This window comes from Dermochelys coriacea, chromosome 4 (genome assembly GCF_009764565.3).
Source record: "Dermochelys coriacea isolate rDerCor1 chromosome 4, rDerCor1.pri.v4, whole genome shotgun sequence".
In the NCBI taxonomy this organism is placed as follows: Eukaryota; Metazoa; Chordata; order Testudines; family Dermochelyidae; genus Dermochelys; species Dermochelys coriacea.
This window is the reverse complement of record NC_050071.1, coordinates 45,303,299-45,320,560: the sequence shown is the minus strand read 5'-3', so window position 1 is coordinate 45,320,560 and position 17,262 is coordinate 45,303,299. Positions and strand designations below refer to the sequence as shown.

Here is a 17,262-nt window from a genome sequence, read left to right as displayed (position 1 = left end):
GTCCAGCTGGACAAGTCAAAGGGTAGAGACTGGACAACAAGCAGTCCATGGTTGAGGTTAGTCCAAAAAAGATACTGCCTGAAAGCCAGTGTGACTTCTGTCCTGGGCCTAGTACTTCAGACATGATCTTTGCACTCTGGCAAATTCAGGAGAAATGTCGTGAACAGAATCAAGACACATATGAAGTTGCTGTTGATCTTACTAAGGCCCTTGAGTCTGTAAATTGAGATGGCCTCTGGATAGTCCTCCACAAGTTCAGTTGCCTTGTTAAGTTTCACAACTTTTTAAAGTCTTTTCATGTAGGTTCGTGTCTTTGACCAAGGCCACAACTCAGCTCCCTTTGTTGTCACCAATGGAAACTGTGTTCTTGCTCCCACATTATTAGAATCATGTGTGCAGCTATTCTAAAAATCCATTCAGAGACCTTGTGGTATTTGTATGCAGTACTGTATGCATGGAGGTGTCTTGTATCTGCATCGCCTGCATGCGAAGACAAAAGTTATGAAGACAATAAGTCACAAATTAGTGCTTGCCAATTGTGTTTTAGTGGCCCATAACCTCAGGGACATTCAGTTGCTCACTGACTGCTTTGTGCATGATGTTCTGGCTTCACAATCAGCTTAAAGAAGACAGCAGTCATAGTCCAGCCTTGATTGGGAAGTATTGCAACTACTCCAGTTGTGTCCATTGATGATGTACCACTCAAGGTCGTTGACAAATTTTGCTACCTAGGCAGTTTTATGTCACGAGATGCAATGATTGATGATGACATTCAAAGCTTATTGGTGCAGCCAGTGATGCCTTCAGCAGACTGCGATATGTAGACTACTAATAAGTGCCACATAAAACATTTGGACCAATTCCACCTGTGATGTCTACCATGGATAATGGGAATTACATGGCAAGATTTGGTTCCAAACAGCGAGGTCTTTGAGTGCTGCAACATCAAAGGCATTGAAGCTTTTATGGTGAGAGCACAGCTGAGTCTGTTTGGTCATGTTGTCCATATGTCTGACAGTAGATATTGAAGGCCATCTTTTATGCAGAATTATGGACTGGAACTCATTTTAGCGGCAGACCAAGAAAATGTTACAAAGACACTATTAAGGTCAAACTCCAATCTTTTATTATTGGCTTCACCACCTGGGAGCTCTTAGCCCATGATGAGATCCAATGACAGCACCTCTGCCACCTTGGACTGTAAGATTTTGAGAGCTCACAGATTGTTGCAATCAAGGAGATGAGCGAGGTATAAAACTAAAAGCAATGCTCATTCATCTTCAATTGCCTTCACCTGTGGCACTTGCAGTTGGGTCTGCAGGTACGAAATTGGTTTTTAGTCTCCCCTCAGGACCCACAATAAGTGACTAGCTCACCCATCAAACTTGATGGGAGACTCCATTATAATGTGTTTGTCTCCAGCCCTGCCTCATCAGGTGGCTGTATTTGAGGGGAGAGACAGACAGCCATGGGGCAGGGGCAGCATTAGTTGCAGTATCTCTGGTGGTTTCTGTAGATAGGCTATCCCCACTCCACCATGGATGGGTAGAAAAGAAAGGGAAGAAGGAGCAGCATAAATAGCTGCATGAATCCTGGAGAAGACATTGCTGTAAGCATTCACATGAATCCAAAAATGAATTATTTTTATCTTCAGCTGTTCTCCTGCTCATGTTGTGTTAGCTCCCCATGAACATTCAAGCTATTGTTAGCTACTTGTGTAAGTGCTTGTGAAAAGGGAATATTAACATTGCACAGGCAAGCACTCACAGGCAGAGAATATTAAAGTCCCATTTGTGCTGGAATATTTTATATGGGGTAATACATGTCAATGACTGTGGTGAAGACAGAAAACTATAGACCAGTAAATGCTGTTATGCTTTATGTGGGATGAGATGCTGCTTAATGTAGCAGGGAGTCAGGGTTCCAAAATCCCCTTGATGATCCCACTTTTCCACCAGACCCAATTATTATTCCTATATGCTCTAACAAGGTAAAAAGAAACTTCATTAAAAATGGATGGAAATACAAAAATGGATCCAGTACAAACTGACTTCTTAATGTACAGTGAAAACAAATGTAAATGAAATTAAAAAAAAATTTCCCACTTGTGATAAACTGGGCAATTTTTTTTTGACTATTTTCAGATACTTTTGGCTATTTAATTTAATTTCCTTTGGCAACTCGGTCTGGTACCTTTAGTAAAAACTGCTAAAAAGAAATTCCTGTCTCACAGTGTATGTTGGAATCCTAGGAAGGACTCTAGAATACTCTTTGGCTGCCTATGACAATATTTCAGACTTGCTTTTTGTGAATTCCAGTGTTGCATAAATCTCTGGATCACACTTTTTGTTTATTCATAACAAAGCTGTGAAGAGTCCCAAGAAAATTGCAAAAGTCAATCAATGAACATTTGCAGTCATCTCTTTCTGTAACATCTCTGGCCTACTAAGCAGCAAAAAAGAAGACACTCCCATCTGACTTTTTACCCTATTTCAAACTTAGGTTTGTTCATTCATGCTAGGAAGTAAAAGGAAAACGTTTTGGTATATTTTGACAGTCTATCTGCCACTTTCAAGACATGGCCTAGGAACTAAATTATCAAATATATATTTTCTTAGTCTTAGGGATTTACATAGTGCCTATCACCCTAGAACTTAAGGGCTGGAGAAAATTAAGGGACCATGAAAGGTCACAGAAAAATTTGTTGTTCTCTCTTTGTCCTCCATAGCAGAAAAGCCTCTCTTTGTGTACACAAGGTTTATATGAAGAGTGTTGATTCTGGGGAGTCAACTCTCAGAAAGGAGTGTTTCTTATTGAACTCACATTGTTGGGTTGCAGCTCCAATCTGATCTCTTCTGGAAAGGGGCTCCACTGCTGTAAATGTGCTGTTGAGAAAGTCCAGATAACTGGAACCTGGGTCTATCCAGGGGCGGATCATAGTTATCTTCTTGGGGTTGTCCCATGGGGCTTGCTGCGGTTGTCCCGTGTCATAGTTCTGTCATTGTAAGTGAACTTCAAAGTACAATCAATCTGGGTTTCTAATTGTCTAATATCTGCTTAAATTAATATGATTTATTAGCAAATGACATCTTTCTAATTCATTTGCATAAGGGCAAGGTGGAGTTTCCACGATCGGCTGAGTTACTCTCTATGGAACAGGAGATCAGTGTTTTTAAAATGGCCCTCAAGGTCAGTGATGGCCAGCTGGCAGGCTCTGGGTTTCAAATGGCTTGCAGGCAAGTTTGGATGGCCTGGCATGTCCTCCTTACATTGAAAGATTAATTTTGATCACAGCTGAATCTGTGCTAGGCTCTGAGATTTCACTTCATTCAGTTATGTGCTTTTGCGAGCAATCCTGGAGTGTAGCTGATTGTATGAGACATAGATTTTGTGAGCTCTGAATGACATTGGAGAACTGTTCAGTGGGGATGGGACAAAATGGGGCCCAGAACAGTTGCATTTGAGCCTCAAATTAAGGATCACCTACTGCTTCTCCATCCCTCCTCACCCAGTGCAGTGCAGAGAGGAGCAGAATGGCTATGGAGCTCTGTGGAGGTGAAAATGGCTAAGGAGGATGCTGTTGCATCACAAGACCACTTTCCTCCCTTTGACAAGTATCAAGTAGGCCTGCGAGGTGAAGGGAAGAAGTCACATGAAGCTGCATGCTTCACCATGTAAATCTTCAGCCAATCCGTAGATAGATAAGAGCAACAGAGAATGAATTCTACCCGAGGCAGTAAGCCAATGCTGTTAGAGCTGCAAGGAGGTGGGCTGCAGGGTAGTGAGGAGGATACTCCCTCCATGCAGATAGGTGTGCTCCATGGGGTTGGAGCCATGGCTCTGCAGTCCCTGTTCTGACCCCTACTCTGTCCCATAACCCTCCCAGTGCTGCTGACTGGGGCCAGAGAGCGGGGGTGAGCGTGTTGATTCAGTAGCTTCAGTTGAGCTACTGATTTTTTCCATTTATTTGTTGCTTTTGCACAGAAGGGGAATATATGGACCTAAATGTTCAGGGAAGAGCGGTAGGTCTCAGGGGTCGGGATAGATGGAGATATATTATCCAGAGGGAGGCTGCCAAATCTCTCCCACACATCACCAAGTCACCAAGCACCTCATCCCTCTTCTGACTGCCAATTACCCTCCCTCATCCACCCTTTCTCCCCCACACCTGTATTTTGTTTCTGTCTGCTGACATAATTAGCAAAGAGTCATTTAGTCCCTGTACTGGTCTATGTTGGTCGTAGTCCACATTAAATATATAAAAGTAACGTTCAGTTACACCTAAGCAATACCGTGCCTTGTGAAAATGAATTAAATGAGTCATCCTCTGAAAGAACTGAAGACCTAGTCAGGAATCCTTTTACATAATTATTTAAACATATGTGCAAAAGGGAGGAAAAAATAACATTACGCTTGAATCCTACTCAAGGAATTTCTATTAAATCAATAAAATGTTGACATTTAAATATTGTGCAAAAATGGCCACATTTACTAAAGGCTTTAAAAGTGAAAATGAATAGAGCTGTTTAATTAGACAGTGTGGCTGAGGGAAAAATGGATTTTTCTAAGGTGGGATTTCTTCCATTTCACAGCATTGTTTTACAGCTGTCAGTTTGTAGTTAGGTTACGTCTGTTTATAGAGAGTCTGTTCTCTTTATAGCCTGTTTTGCTCATTTAAAAAAAAGATTATGCAAGATGCAATATCTTCATGGTTATGGCTTTTTCCCCCCCTAAATTGATGATTTGTTGATTTTGCTGCCTTGCATAATGTGATAACAGGACCCAGAGATTACTGCTCATTTATAGGGTTGCCAGCTTTGGTTGAACGTATTCTTGGAGGTTTCCTCACATGACATAATCTTTAATTAAAGGTTACTCTTTAAATCCTGGAGTCTCCAGGCCAATCCTGGAAGCTGGCAACCCTATGTTCATAACAAATATTAATGTTACTGTGTAAAATATTTTTAGTGAAATTCAAAACTACTCAATATACAAAGTTTTTTTTGTAGTAGCAGTCATGAAAACATTCCCATTTTTGTTCAAAGTTGTGCTATGTAAGCTGAATTGATCTAGCAAACAGGGACATTTCTGAACCAAAATGGACTCATCTTTTCCATAAAAATTGTGATCATGTCAAAAACATGAACATTCATATTTTTATGCCAAAATTAGCTACTTTGTCAAAACTTTAAATAAATATAAATTATGGTTGTATGAATGTTATAGATTCATAGATACTAAGGTCAGAAGGGACCTTTCTGATCATCTAGTCCGACCTCCTGCACAGCGCAGGCCACAGAATCTCACCCACCCACTCCTACGATAAACCTCACCTATGACTGAGCTATTGAAGTCCTCAAATCATGGTTTAAAGACTTCAAGGAGCAGAGAAGCCTCCCTCAAGTCACCCATGCTCCACGCTACAGAGGAAGGCGAAAAACCTCCAGGGCCTCTCCAATCTGCCCTGGAGGAAAATGCCTTCCCGACCCCAAATATGGCGATTGGCTAAACCCTGAGCATATGGACAAGATTCACCAGCCAGATACTACAGAAAATTCTTTCCTGGGTAACTCAGATCCCATCCATCTAATATCCCATCTCAGGGGATTTGGCCTATTTACCCTGAATATTTAAAGATCAATTACTTACCAAAATCACATTATCCCATCATACCATCTCCTCCATAAACTTATCGAGTAGAATCTTAAAACCAGATAGATCTTTTGCCCCCACTGCTTCCCTTGGAAGGCTATTCCAAAACTTCACTCCTCTGATGGTTAGAAACCTTCATCTAATTTCAAGTCTAAACTTCCTGGTGGCCAGTTTATACCCATTTGTTCTTGTATCCACATTGGTGCTGAGCTTAAATAATTCCTCTCCCTCTCCTGTATTTTTCCCTCTGATATATTTATAGAGAGCAATCATATCTCCCCTCAACCTTCTTTTAGTTAGGCTAAACAAGCCAAGCTCCTTAAGTCTCCTTTCATAAGACAAGTTTTCATTCCTCAGATCATCCTAGTAGCCCTTCTCTGTACCTGCTCCAGTTTGAATTCATCCTTTTTAAACATGGGAGACCAGAACTGCACACAGTATTCTAGGTGAGGTCTCACCAGTGCCTTGTATAATGGTACTAAAACCTCCTTATCTCTACTGGAAATGCCTCTCCTGATGCATCCCAAAACCGCATTAGCTTTTTTCACAGCCATATCACATTGGCAGCTCATAGTCATCCTATGATCAACCAATACTCCAAGGTCCTTCTCCTCTTCTGTTACTTCTAATTGATGTGTCCCCAACTTATAACTAAAATTCTTGTTATTCATCCCTAAATGCATAACCTTACACTTCTCACTATTAAATTTCATCCTATTACTATTACTCCAGTTTACAAGGTCATCCAGATCCTCCTGTATAATATCCCGATCCTTCTCTGAATTGGCAATACCTCCCAGCTTGGTATCATCTGCAAACTTTATTAGCACACTCCCACTTTTTGTGCCAAGGTCAGTAAGAAAAAGATTAAATAAGATTGGTCCCAAAACCGATCCCTGAGGAACTTTACTGGTAACCTCCCTCCAACCTGACAGTTTGCCTTTCAGTAGGACCCGTTGCAGTCTCCCCTTTAACCAATTCCTTATCCACCTTTTGATGTTCATATTGATCCCAATCTTCTCCATTTAACTAATAATTCCCCATGTGGCACGGTATCAAATGCCTTCCTGAAATCTAGGTAAATTAGATCCACTGCATTTCCTTTATCTAAAAAATCTGTTACTTTTTCAAAAAAGGAGATTAGGTTGGTTTGGCACGATTTACCTTTTGTAAAACCATGTTGTATTTTGTCCCATTTACCATTGACTTCAATGTCCTTAACTCATTTCTCCTTCAAAATTTTTTCCAGAACCTTGCATACTATAGATGTCAAACTAACTGGCCTGTAGTTACCCGGATCACTTTTATTTCCTTTCTTAAAAATAGGAACTATTTTAGCAATTCTCCAATCATTCGGTACTACTCCTGAGTTTACAGATTCATTACAAATTCTTGCTAATGGGCTTGCAATTTCAGGTGCCAATTCCTTTAATATTCTTGGATGAAGATTATCTGGGCCCCCCGATTTAGTCCCATTAAGCTGTTTCAGTTTCGCTTCTACCTCAGATATGGTAATATCTACCTCCATATCCTCATTCCCATTTGTCATGCTACCATTATCCCCAAGATCCTCTTTAGCCTTATTAAAGACTGAGGCAAAGTATTTGTTTAGATATTGGGCTATGCCTAGATTATCTTTAACCTCCACTCCATCCTCAGTGTTTAGCAGCCCCACTTCTTCTTTCTTAGTTTTCTTCTTATTTATATGGCTATAGAACCTTTTACATATTGGTTTTAATTCCCTTTGCAAGGTCCAACTCTACTCGACTTTTAGCCTGTCTCACTTTATCCCTACATGTTCTGACCTCAATTTGGTAGCTTTCCTTGCTGATCCCTCCCATCTTCCACTCCCTGTATGCTTTCTGTTTCTTCTTAATCACCTCTCTAAGATGCTTGCTCATCCAGCTTGGTCTACAACTCCTTCCTATCAATTTTTTCCCCTTTCTTGGGATACAAGCTTCCGATAGCTTCTGCAGCTTTGATTTAAAGTAATCCCAGGCCTCCTCTACCTTTAGATCCATAAGTTCTTCAGTCCAATCCACTTCCCTAACTAATTGCCTTAATTTTTGAAAGTCAGCCCTTTTGAAATCAAAAACTCTAGTTGCAGATTTATTTTTGTTAATCCTTCCATTTAGTTTGAACTGAATTAGCTCATGATCACTTGAGCCTAGATTGTCCCCTACAACTGTTTGCTAGCTCCTGTACCACTGCAGCTGTCCATGCCACTGCCTGACTGGCTGGCTACCTTTATAGGACCTCTAGTTAGAAGCCCCACCCCCTAATCAGGGCTCAGCTTCTCTCCCAGCACAAAGCCCCTACAAGCCTCTACACACACATACACACATACACACAAATACTAAAAATACAAAACCAAGTACAAATGTTAATGAAACTAAACACCAAATATTTTTATGATTCCATGAAACAAAATTTATGAATTTCACACAGATCTAATGATACATTCTCATTTTACAAATGGGAAATCAAGATAGGAAAGTTAGGGCCAAATTATCAAAAATTTCTTAAAGTTAGGTTCCTTAATCTAAATTTAAGTGCAAAAATAAAAGTGTTCTGATTTTCAAAGATGCATCCACAAATCCTATTGAAATAACTAAAGTTCCATAGTTTCTCTGGATTTTTTATTTTATTTTATCCATTTGTGGTTCCAGTTCTTGTTTTTAATTATATCAACCCAGATTTCCATAGAGACTCTGACAATGCTGTCATCACCCTGTAATATGTCAACTGACTTCAAAACCTCCTTCAGTTTCTTTTTGTGCATCTGCAAACAACTTCATTGAATAAAGCGTATGAGTTCAGGGCAGATTTCAATGTAATTGCGGTAGGTGGACACAGATATACAGATATAAGGCTTGATTCACTGTTGTTATGTGCCTATGTGAATGCACAGTAAGTGGAAAGGCGCTCTACCAACCATCACAGGGAAGCTGAGGAATCAATATTTATTAAACAAGCTTGAGACAGATCATGGCTGTGGAAGAATTTTTCAGCTTCCACCATGTGCTTTAGGACTGTGGCAGCTGCTATTTCTTCCTCAACATGGTTTAAATCATGTGTTTAACACCCAAATTACAGAAGTATAGGAGGATTGAACCTGAAAAGTTCCCTCATTTTCATTTTATTTGGGGTGTTTAAACAAATGACAAAGGCCTCCTTCTCAGCCTTCTTGTCATTCCTCTCTTCAATCTTGGTTGGCTTCCTTAGCAATTTGGACAAATACTCTGTAGTTCTATTTTCAGATGTAAGATCAATAGTATTAAGTAGGAATACATTTTTTTTTCTACACATTTGTGACATTATCGGTTAATTTCTCTTGTTTGAGCAATTGTCTTGCTCAGCTATTTTTGGTGAAGAAGATGGAATCAAAAATGTTTGACATGCAGAAATATAAAATTAATTTCTGTTCTGCTCTTTGACTTTATTAGACAAAAAATCATTCAATAACAAAATTGATTTTGAAGAGTCTGAAGAAACTGACTTTCTGCATTTTTTTGAGATGAGCATGAATTAACTCGTTACTTAACTCTTAATGATGTTTATATTTTATTTTGGAAGAATTAACTCTTTTCACAATCTTGAATTGCTTGTTTCCTACTACTTCCTTCAACTGTAGTATTTCATATACTTCTGTTTGGTAATTCATAGAAAGCAATGACCCATTTGTGATATTGATCAGCAGCTTTCAAATTTGCTGCAGGTAGAATGAGGAGATAGCTAATGAATTCAATAGTGTGATGATCTGCTCATTTTCCAGTTGTTTCTAGATTCCAGCAACTAAGGCCTGTCTATCAGCATAAACTGCCATGCACTACCTTCTACATGCAATGCCAGTTGATTTTGCCACTAACCACACTTTTCTCTCCAATCACAAGGGACTCCCTCTATTCCTCTCACTCTTCAAATTTTTAAATATTTCTATAACTTGCTTATTGTTTCCTAATAGACAGAGGAAACATCTTGATGTTTTCATCACTTTCCCCACCAGAAAATAGTACAATGGATAACTCATTTAGAGATAAGGTCAAATCAAACTGCTGATCCAAACACCCTCCCCCACAAGCTTTTGGGAAAGTTTGGCTCCCTCTCTGAACTTTGCAGCTCAGGCCTGTCTTTTCACCTCATAGGTCTCTCCATTTCTGGCTGGAAAAGGAGGAGTGTTGACATCAGAAAAGAAAAATGGTTTCCCGGATGCCACTCTCAGTGACATTGCTGGGGATATATGGAGCACACAGCTTTGTAGAGTAATAGCTGAGCAGCTATGCATCCTTGTAATTCAATAACACTATGCCAGAGGCAATGGGAGCAAAGAGGGGGAGAGGATAAAGCGGGAAGGGAAATATTGAGGGACTCCCTTGACAAGGAATGGGAAAACAGCATTGAAAATACATATATTCTGCTGTGCCAAAAAAGGAGGACTGAGATCTTGGACAAGGCTACTTTTAAGAGTTAAATTCACCAGCTGTATTCTCCTCTTTTTAATGACAGATAATATGGTAGCTGATATGCACTCCCACATGCATCAGCCACCTCTTGAGCAGGAGCTGTATTGAATAAAACCTAAGGAACAGGAAAATAGAGAATAATAAAATAAAAAAAGGAAGAATCTGTTGAAAATTGACTCAGGGTAGTATTAGGAATGAAATCTTTATTATATTTATGCCAGGATGTGTTTTATTAGCTAATAAAACTCAGTCCCATGAACAGATTCAAGCTCTTAAACTGACTAGGCTCAGTCTATTTGTTAGCATTGTAATATCACAAAACTCATTTCCATCACAGGTGTTCCAAAGACCCACAGAGGTTACGTGACTGAAACATTAACATATTATTATAATAACATGATGCTGCTCCCTCTGACCCGGGAGCTTTTAACTTTAATAATTTCCAGGTTATTCAATAGCCAAAACGTGTTTTCCCTTCATATTTTCACACTGGTGCCCTTTCTTTAATATAAAGTACTGATATAATGAATAAATTATATCCAGATGAAAGTCTGTCATCCGATACCTCATCCTTCATCCCTGATGGCAAATGCTAAAGCAAACATTTTGCACAATGTGCCATCTATATGAGGGACAGAGACCTAGAAAGAGATCTGAAAGGACATTTGATATAAGCAGGAATGAAAGGGACTGATTTGACTTGGGAATAAATTGATTCTGACAGGGGAGTCAGAGATTAATACTAGATATTTTGGTTAGGTAGTGGAGAGGGGGTTACCTACAGATTCTTTTTTAGATGTGGTGTTTAAAAAAATAGAAAGTATAGATTAACTTTGTGTATTCACATGAGTCAACCTCACCCAAAATTAAAAGCTTTGATTTAGCTGATGAGTACTTTGTATGTGAAATGTATACAGTGCCTATCTATATTAGATGTGAACAGCAGGAATGCTGATTGTTTTGTTTGATGTACATCTTATGGTTGTACTCACAACTTCCACATCCCCAACCCTTGGTCAGGAATATGTAACTAACGCAGTGTGAGTTCTTGAAGTGATATATCCGGACTGTACAATATATTTGATTCAGATATGTCTGAAACACTTATTGTAACTGGTGAATGATTATCCCCAGTGTCAAGGCAATTCAGGCAGGGTCATGAGGCCTAACAAAGGAGGTGTGAGTTGGGAAGTCTTACCAGTGCTGGAAATTCTGCAAAGTTCTAATGGCTGCGGGAAACTGGCATGTCTCACTCCTTTCACACCTGGTGGCAGATATTTGGTTTTGAATTTGCCAGTTAGCCAGCTAGCAGCCAGATTTTTTTTGGAGGACCACCCATAGTTGCTGCAAGGAGAGAAGTGCGCTTATTATTAACAGAGTTTTGACAGCATTACACTTTCCATATATTTTCTAAGGCCTCTCTGCCTGTTTCTTTTTGGTATTATATAATGCATTCATTGGCTATTTGGATGCTACCAAGTATTGTGAACAGCAAGGGACTGATACTTTCTATTGGCCAAAGAGAATGCTGAATGCACTATATAATTCTGTAGCAGGGTGCTGGTGCAGAAGCACCTAATTAGCCCCTGCCTAGTCAGCTCCAAACAAGGGAAGCAGATTGGAGCTGATGGAAAAGGCCTGATGCCTGCCTGAGGATTGGCAACACCTGCTGGTCTGACTTTAAAGGCTGGGAGGGAGCTAGAAGTAAGGGGGGGGGGTGGTGTAGGGGCAAGGGCAAGGGCAAGGGCAAGGGCAAGGGCAAGGGCAAGGGCAAGTAGAAGTAGAAGTAGAAGTAGAAGTAGAAGTGAGGGAGGGAGCTAGAGGCTTCCTAGCTGAAGGCTGACCCTTCCTGTAAGGGAAGTAACCAAACTTGTAAAGCTTGCATATAGATGGATATTGGTGGTGGGACAACAATAAGTAAATAAAGACATGGGTGTTGCACAATCCTGAAGCCTCTCTGAGCCTTCCACTGGGAAGGGCAAGAGGGCCTCAGGAAGAGGGGTAGGTAATGGAACCCTGCTACACTTGTCTGGGATCCTTTGTCAGAGACATAGTTTGGTGACCCGGAGATGGAGGGCACTCTGCAGTGGCTCATGGAGCAACACTGGGAGGTGCAGAAGACACTGCAGGCCTTTCAGCAGTCCCACCAGCTGGAGAGGCAAGCTCCATTGGCTTGGCAGGTGAGCAACAATGGATGTTGCAGGTCTTTATCAAAGAACAGGCAGTGGTGCAGCAGTAGCTCCTGCAGAAACTGGTGAGTCCCATCTCGCTCTCTAGGCATCAGCATCTGTAAGAAGGCCTCTGTGGATGACCCTGATGCCTTTTTGGGCACTTTTGAGTGGGTGGCCCTGGATGTGGGATGGGACAGGACATCCTGGGCCCTGCTGCTAGCCCCATATTCTGCTGGGGAGGCGCAAGCGCCATATATAGTGGCATATGGTCCTGATGGATGCCCAGGCTAGGGACTATGAGTTGGTGAAGGCAGCCATCTTGAACTGCCTGGGGTTTTCATCAGAAAAATACTGGCAAGAGTTTTGGGCAGTCCAGAGGGCGGGGCTGTGCGGCTTTGGGCCTTCGCTCAGTAATTGATCGACTGGGCGATACGGTGGTTGAGACCCGATGCCCAAACAGTGGGACATATTATGGATCAGGTGATCCTCAAACAGTTTGTGTAGCTCCTCCCCAGTAGTATGTGGGTCTGGGTGCAGCGACATCAGCCTGACACTATAGAAGCTGTGGTCAAAAGCACAGAGGAATATGCAAAGGCAGATTTCCCCCTGGGGGGGCATTGGACCTTGAGAAACTCAGAGGGAGGCAAGAAACCCTGTGAGCACCCTGCTGGGAAGCCAGAAGACAAGCGACGGGAGGAGCACAAGGGAACCCATAGCCGCCCAGGGCAACTTGTATGCTGGTGCTGTGGACAGCCAGGGCATAAGAGCCATGACTGCCCAATGATGGACTGTGGGGTTGCTGAATTCTGTGGTTGGACCAAGGTTGGAGGGTGGAAGAAAAGGCATGGAATAGCCATCATCCCCTTGTGGGTGGGGAAAAGCCCTAGGGGGGTCTAGTGGATACAGCCTCAACCTGTTCCCTCATACAGTGGCACTTGGTAAAGCTGCATTGGCTTATCCCTGGAGAAAGGATGCTGGTGGAATGCATCCACAGGGATGGGGAGTATTGTCCCGTTGCCCAGAGTTTCCAAACATGGCCTCTTTTATTTACTTACAACCTTCAATGAAAATAATCCTTTAAGCACTAATAAGACTCCTAAAACTCGAGTTTGACTAAAAAAGCATAGAAAAAAATACTACAAAAAGGAAACCCACACTATAATTAAGTATGTAATTAAGTACATTTTATTCCTAGAAGACTGATCTGTGCCTCTCAGTATAGCATGGTGTTTTCTACAAATCACCAGCAGCAGTGGAAATCTCACAGGTCCAGTAGCATTGATGCCTAGAATGCCCTTGGTTCTATATTGGGCTATTAGAAATGTTCCATGTATTTCTGATGATGTGAATCCTTAGTCATGAGTCATAATTTAAAGTGTTTCCTCTGAACTAACTAAATTTTTTTTACTGCCAATGACAAATTTTATATAACTGAAGAGTGTTTTTGCATTCACAGGATTTATTTCCAACACTTCCTTTAGGGACAGGGATACTCTCTAATTACCTAAAGTTCTTTCAACTGGTTTTCAGGTTAAAAAACCCAAATAGTTATGATCAGAGAGGGAATACTTTTTTGTTTTTTGCAGCAAATAGGTGAAAAACAGCTTCTCCAGCTCTCATCTAAAGAGAGAACCAGTCAATCGGAAGAATATGAACGAACTATGGTTCCATGATTCTGATTTGTTAGATGGACGTGGGGAGAAGGTGAGATTCTGATCCACTGTGAAAGCAGAAGGTGCCTGGGTGCCCAGTCTAATGTAAAGTGTGATGGGAAAGGGATTTTTCTCAACGTGTGGGAAAGGCCAGTGCTGACTATTGGAATGTGTGTCTCATTACCTCAAAGACTCTGGGTTCTTGCATAATCATACAGATCTCTGCTGGATGTTGGATGAAACCTGAAAATTTTTAAAGCAAAACCTTTCACTTCAAAATGTAGGTTGCCTTGTTTCTTTATGTTCCAGAATCTTGAATAACAAAGTACCAGGTTAGTACTAGTTTAGAATACCAATTGAGAGCCTCTACCACTAGATCTTCACTGCCTGTGTAAGGGAATAAAGGGGCTTACTTAACTCGTAGGCTAGTTAATACTTACCCTGGGTTGCAGTGCAAGAGGAGAAGCAGGTTCTACCTCCCCATGCCCAACATTCAGAGTTGGTAAGGAAAGGGCAGGGTGGGAACTGGTCATAAAGGAACATTACCAGATCAAAGCTTGCCCAGGAATTGGATATTGTAAAAAAACAAGATTTTGTAAAGCCTATGAGAAACAGAATGTTTTCATGGTCTTTTAAAAATTGTAGCAGACTGTGGTTGTTTGTTTTTTTTTTTTTAAATGAAAGTGCCCATTTAGCATTGCCAGCTCAAATACTACTTTTCATGTGCCAGTGCATGAAAACATGAAAGTAAAATTGGCTAGAATCTGACTAAATGCAAGCCAGAGTGACTATTGTCTTTATCCAAGTTGAGTGAAATACAAAATAATAGGGATTTAACCTGGGGAAAACAATTTCTCCTAACTCCCCAATAAGTAGATTGGTGGTGGTTATTTTATTAATGGGGAAACAGAGGCACAGAAAGGCCGTGCAACAAGGCCACTGAATGAGTTATTGGTAGAGCCAGAACTAGAAGAAATAAATTCCTTACTCTCTCTTTGTACTCCAGTAAACCGAGCTGAGCTTCTAATTAGTAAGCAAACAGCGGTAATGTTGAACAGTAAACCAGACTTTCAAAATTATTTTGTTAATATCATAGGTAGGGACACTTTTTTTTTATTTTTTATTTTAAAAAAATACAGAACCAGATTCACCAGTAGAATGCCTGCTTTGCACTGCTGTGGTGATGCAAATTAGCCCAAACCAGTTAAAGTAGCCATTTAGGTTGCTTTTTGTTGGCAGAGTGGCACAAAGCAGCCAGAGTGAACCTGATCCACAGTTTTTATCCTGGCAATGTCATTTAAAACGTGTTTGAAGTTCAATAGCAATGGCAATAAAAGTGACTGGGTTTGTGCTTAATTGCAAAAGAAGTATACTGCATTAAATTGGATGAGAAATGCTGCACCTTCAGTGAGATTATGGATCAAAGACATAATATACTGTACACCCACTTAAGAAGCTAGATATCAAAAGGTAACTAATATGATAAAAAATCCAAAGGGAAATTTATTTCATTAATTGGATCTGATGAATGTAGGCATTATGATTAGGGATTATTAATGTAAATATAATTGTATATTATCAGATTTAATAATACCTAGCTCTTATCTAGGGCTATTCATCAGAAGAGCTGAGTGTGCTTTACAAAGGAGGTCAGCATTTTTTATCCCCTTTTTACAGATGGGAAACTGAGGCACAGAGCTGCAAAGACATTTGGCCAAAGTCACTCTTCAGGTCAGTGGTAGAGCTGGGAATAGAACCCAGGCCTCCTGAGTCCTGGTCTCATACCCTATCCACTGTGCAATGCTGCCTCCCTTTATCTGTGTATGTAAATAGCGCAAAATCTTTTCTTTATGGGCAAAAACATAAATGGTGATGGGTAGGATGCCTGAAAATTACTTTCCTGCCCCTTAAAATTAAATAAATTTGGTTTGAATCTATAGAGTAAAATTATTACCTCTGGTTCACTGCTGGTATTTTTCTACCATTGAACTGATCTGTGAGTGCTATACAGAAATTGAAAGCTTATGATGGGTAGATGTCAAATATTTCTCAAATTGGTTAAGTGGCAATTGACCAAAGGCAACTGATCATCTGGCAAGACTGACAGGTGATGTGGATTTGTTACCAGGAAGGCAGTTTGTTTACTTTGATCATCATGTCTGAACACTGGTTTTGTTGGCAGAGTTTTCTGTGGTATGCGTAAGTGGTTTTTAGCAAGTGAATTTTTCTGTTGGTTCCATTCTTCCATTTCCTCTTTTTTGGCAGAAACAGATGGATTTGATTTTCTCACACTTTCTATTTGCTGAGAATAACAACTCTTAAATCAAAGCTGAGGAGGTGAAAAGACAAGGACAAAAATATGCAAACATCTGTAACCACCTGGACAATGAAATGCAGAACTATAACCTGACATGCAGGTTAACTAAAACTAACAGATAATTATTTGATTAAATCCCATCCTGAGACGGATCCTCAGCTATCCTACTGTATGGGCTGCATAGTACAGGTCTGATAAATTCTCTGCTACCGAGTGAAGCAAGTATGTGTGGTCAGGCTTTTTGTTTCATGACTGCCTTGGCCGCACATGGCTGACCATAAGTGGTGACTTTTAATTTTTTTTTTTTTTTTTTTTGGGGCATGGACCCATCACAGAATCTCCCAGAAACTGGATTGCAAGGGAGGTTCATCTGAAAGTCTCTCACCTCTATTTCTGGGTGGGGATGTTGCCAACACTCTCTGCTAGGTGGTGCTGGCTGAAGAAATAGGACACCACCAGTCTAGCTCCAAATGCACTTTATAATAAAGGGGTTAAAATGTTTGTTTCTTCTTTGGCATTTTGCATGGGAAAAGAAATACCCACAGACTAGAACAATAAACAAGTGGATAAATCAAAATATTTGCTCTGTTAAGTGGAAGAGCTGAGAGAATGTAAGCCTCCACTTCCCATTTGTCCTGCTTTAGGCAGTAGGATATATACTTTCTATCTATATGCTTTATAGGCCAAAGTCTGGCATCTGATAGCCCAACTAGGTTTGCATGTCTATGTGGGTATAGCTGAATTTGGCCCATAACATGTAACTTTGTATTTTAGCTGTCAACGCATGGCCTGAGGCTTTTAGCAGATCATTTGTGTGTAATTTTTTTATTTAATGCAATGTGTCTTGCACATGCTTGTGCTGCACATATGCAAAATTAATTTGCCCCTGCCCCAACAATCTTATTGTGGAGTGATTTTCATTAAGTGAAAGAGGTGTTTTTATTCTCAGATACAATATCTTCCAGTTTCACACCCACACACTTTTTTCTTCCAGTTTCCTTCCTTCC

General features: G+C 40.5%; 1 long non-coding RNA gene across 1 annotated transcript; it reads left to right on the top strand.

The window, feature by feature from the left end:
* The first annotated feature begins 11,948 nt into the window (after positions 1–11,948).
* On the top strand, positions 11,949–16,792 carry LOC122460050. Its single transcript, XR_006281102.1, has 3 exons — positions 11,949–12,369; positions 15,616–15,669; positions 16,204–16,792. It is a non-coding gene; the product is annotated as an uncharacterized LOC122460050 (long non-coding RNA).
* Positions 16,793–17,262: the final 470 nt, after the last annotated feature.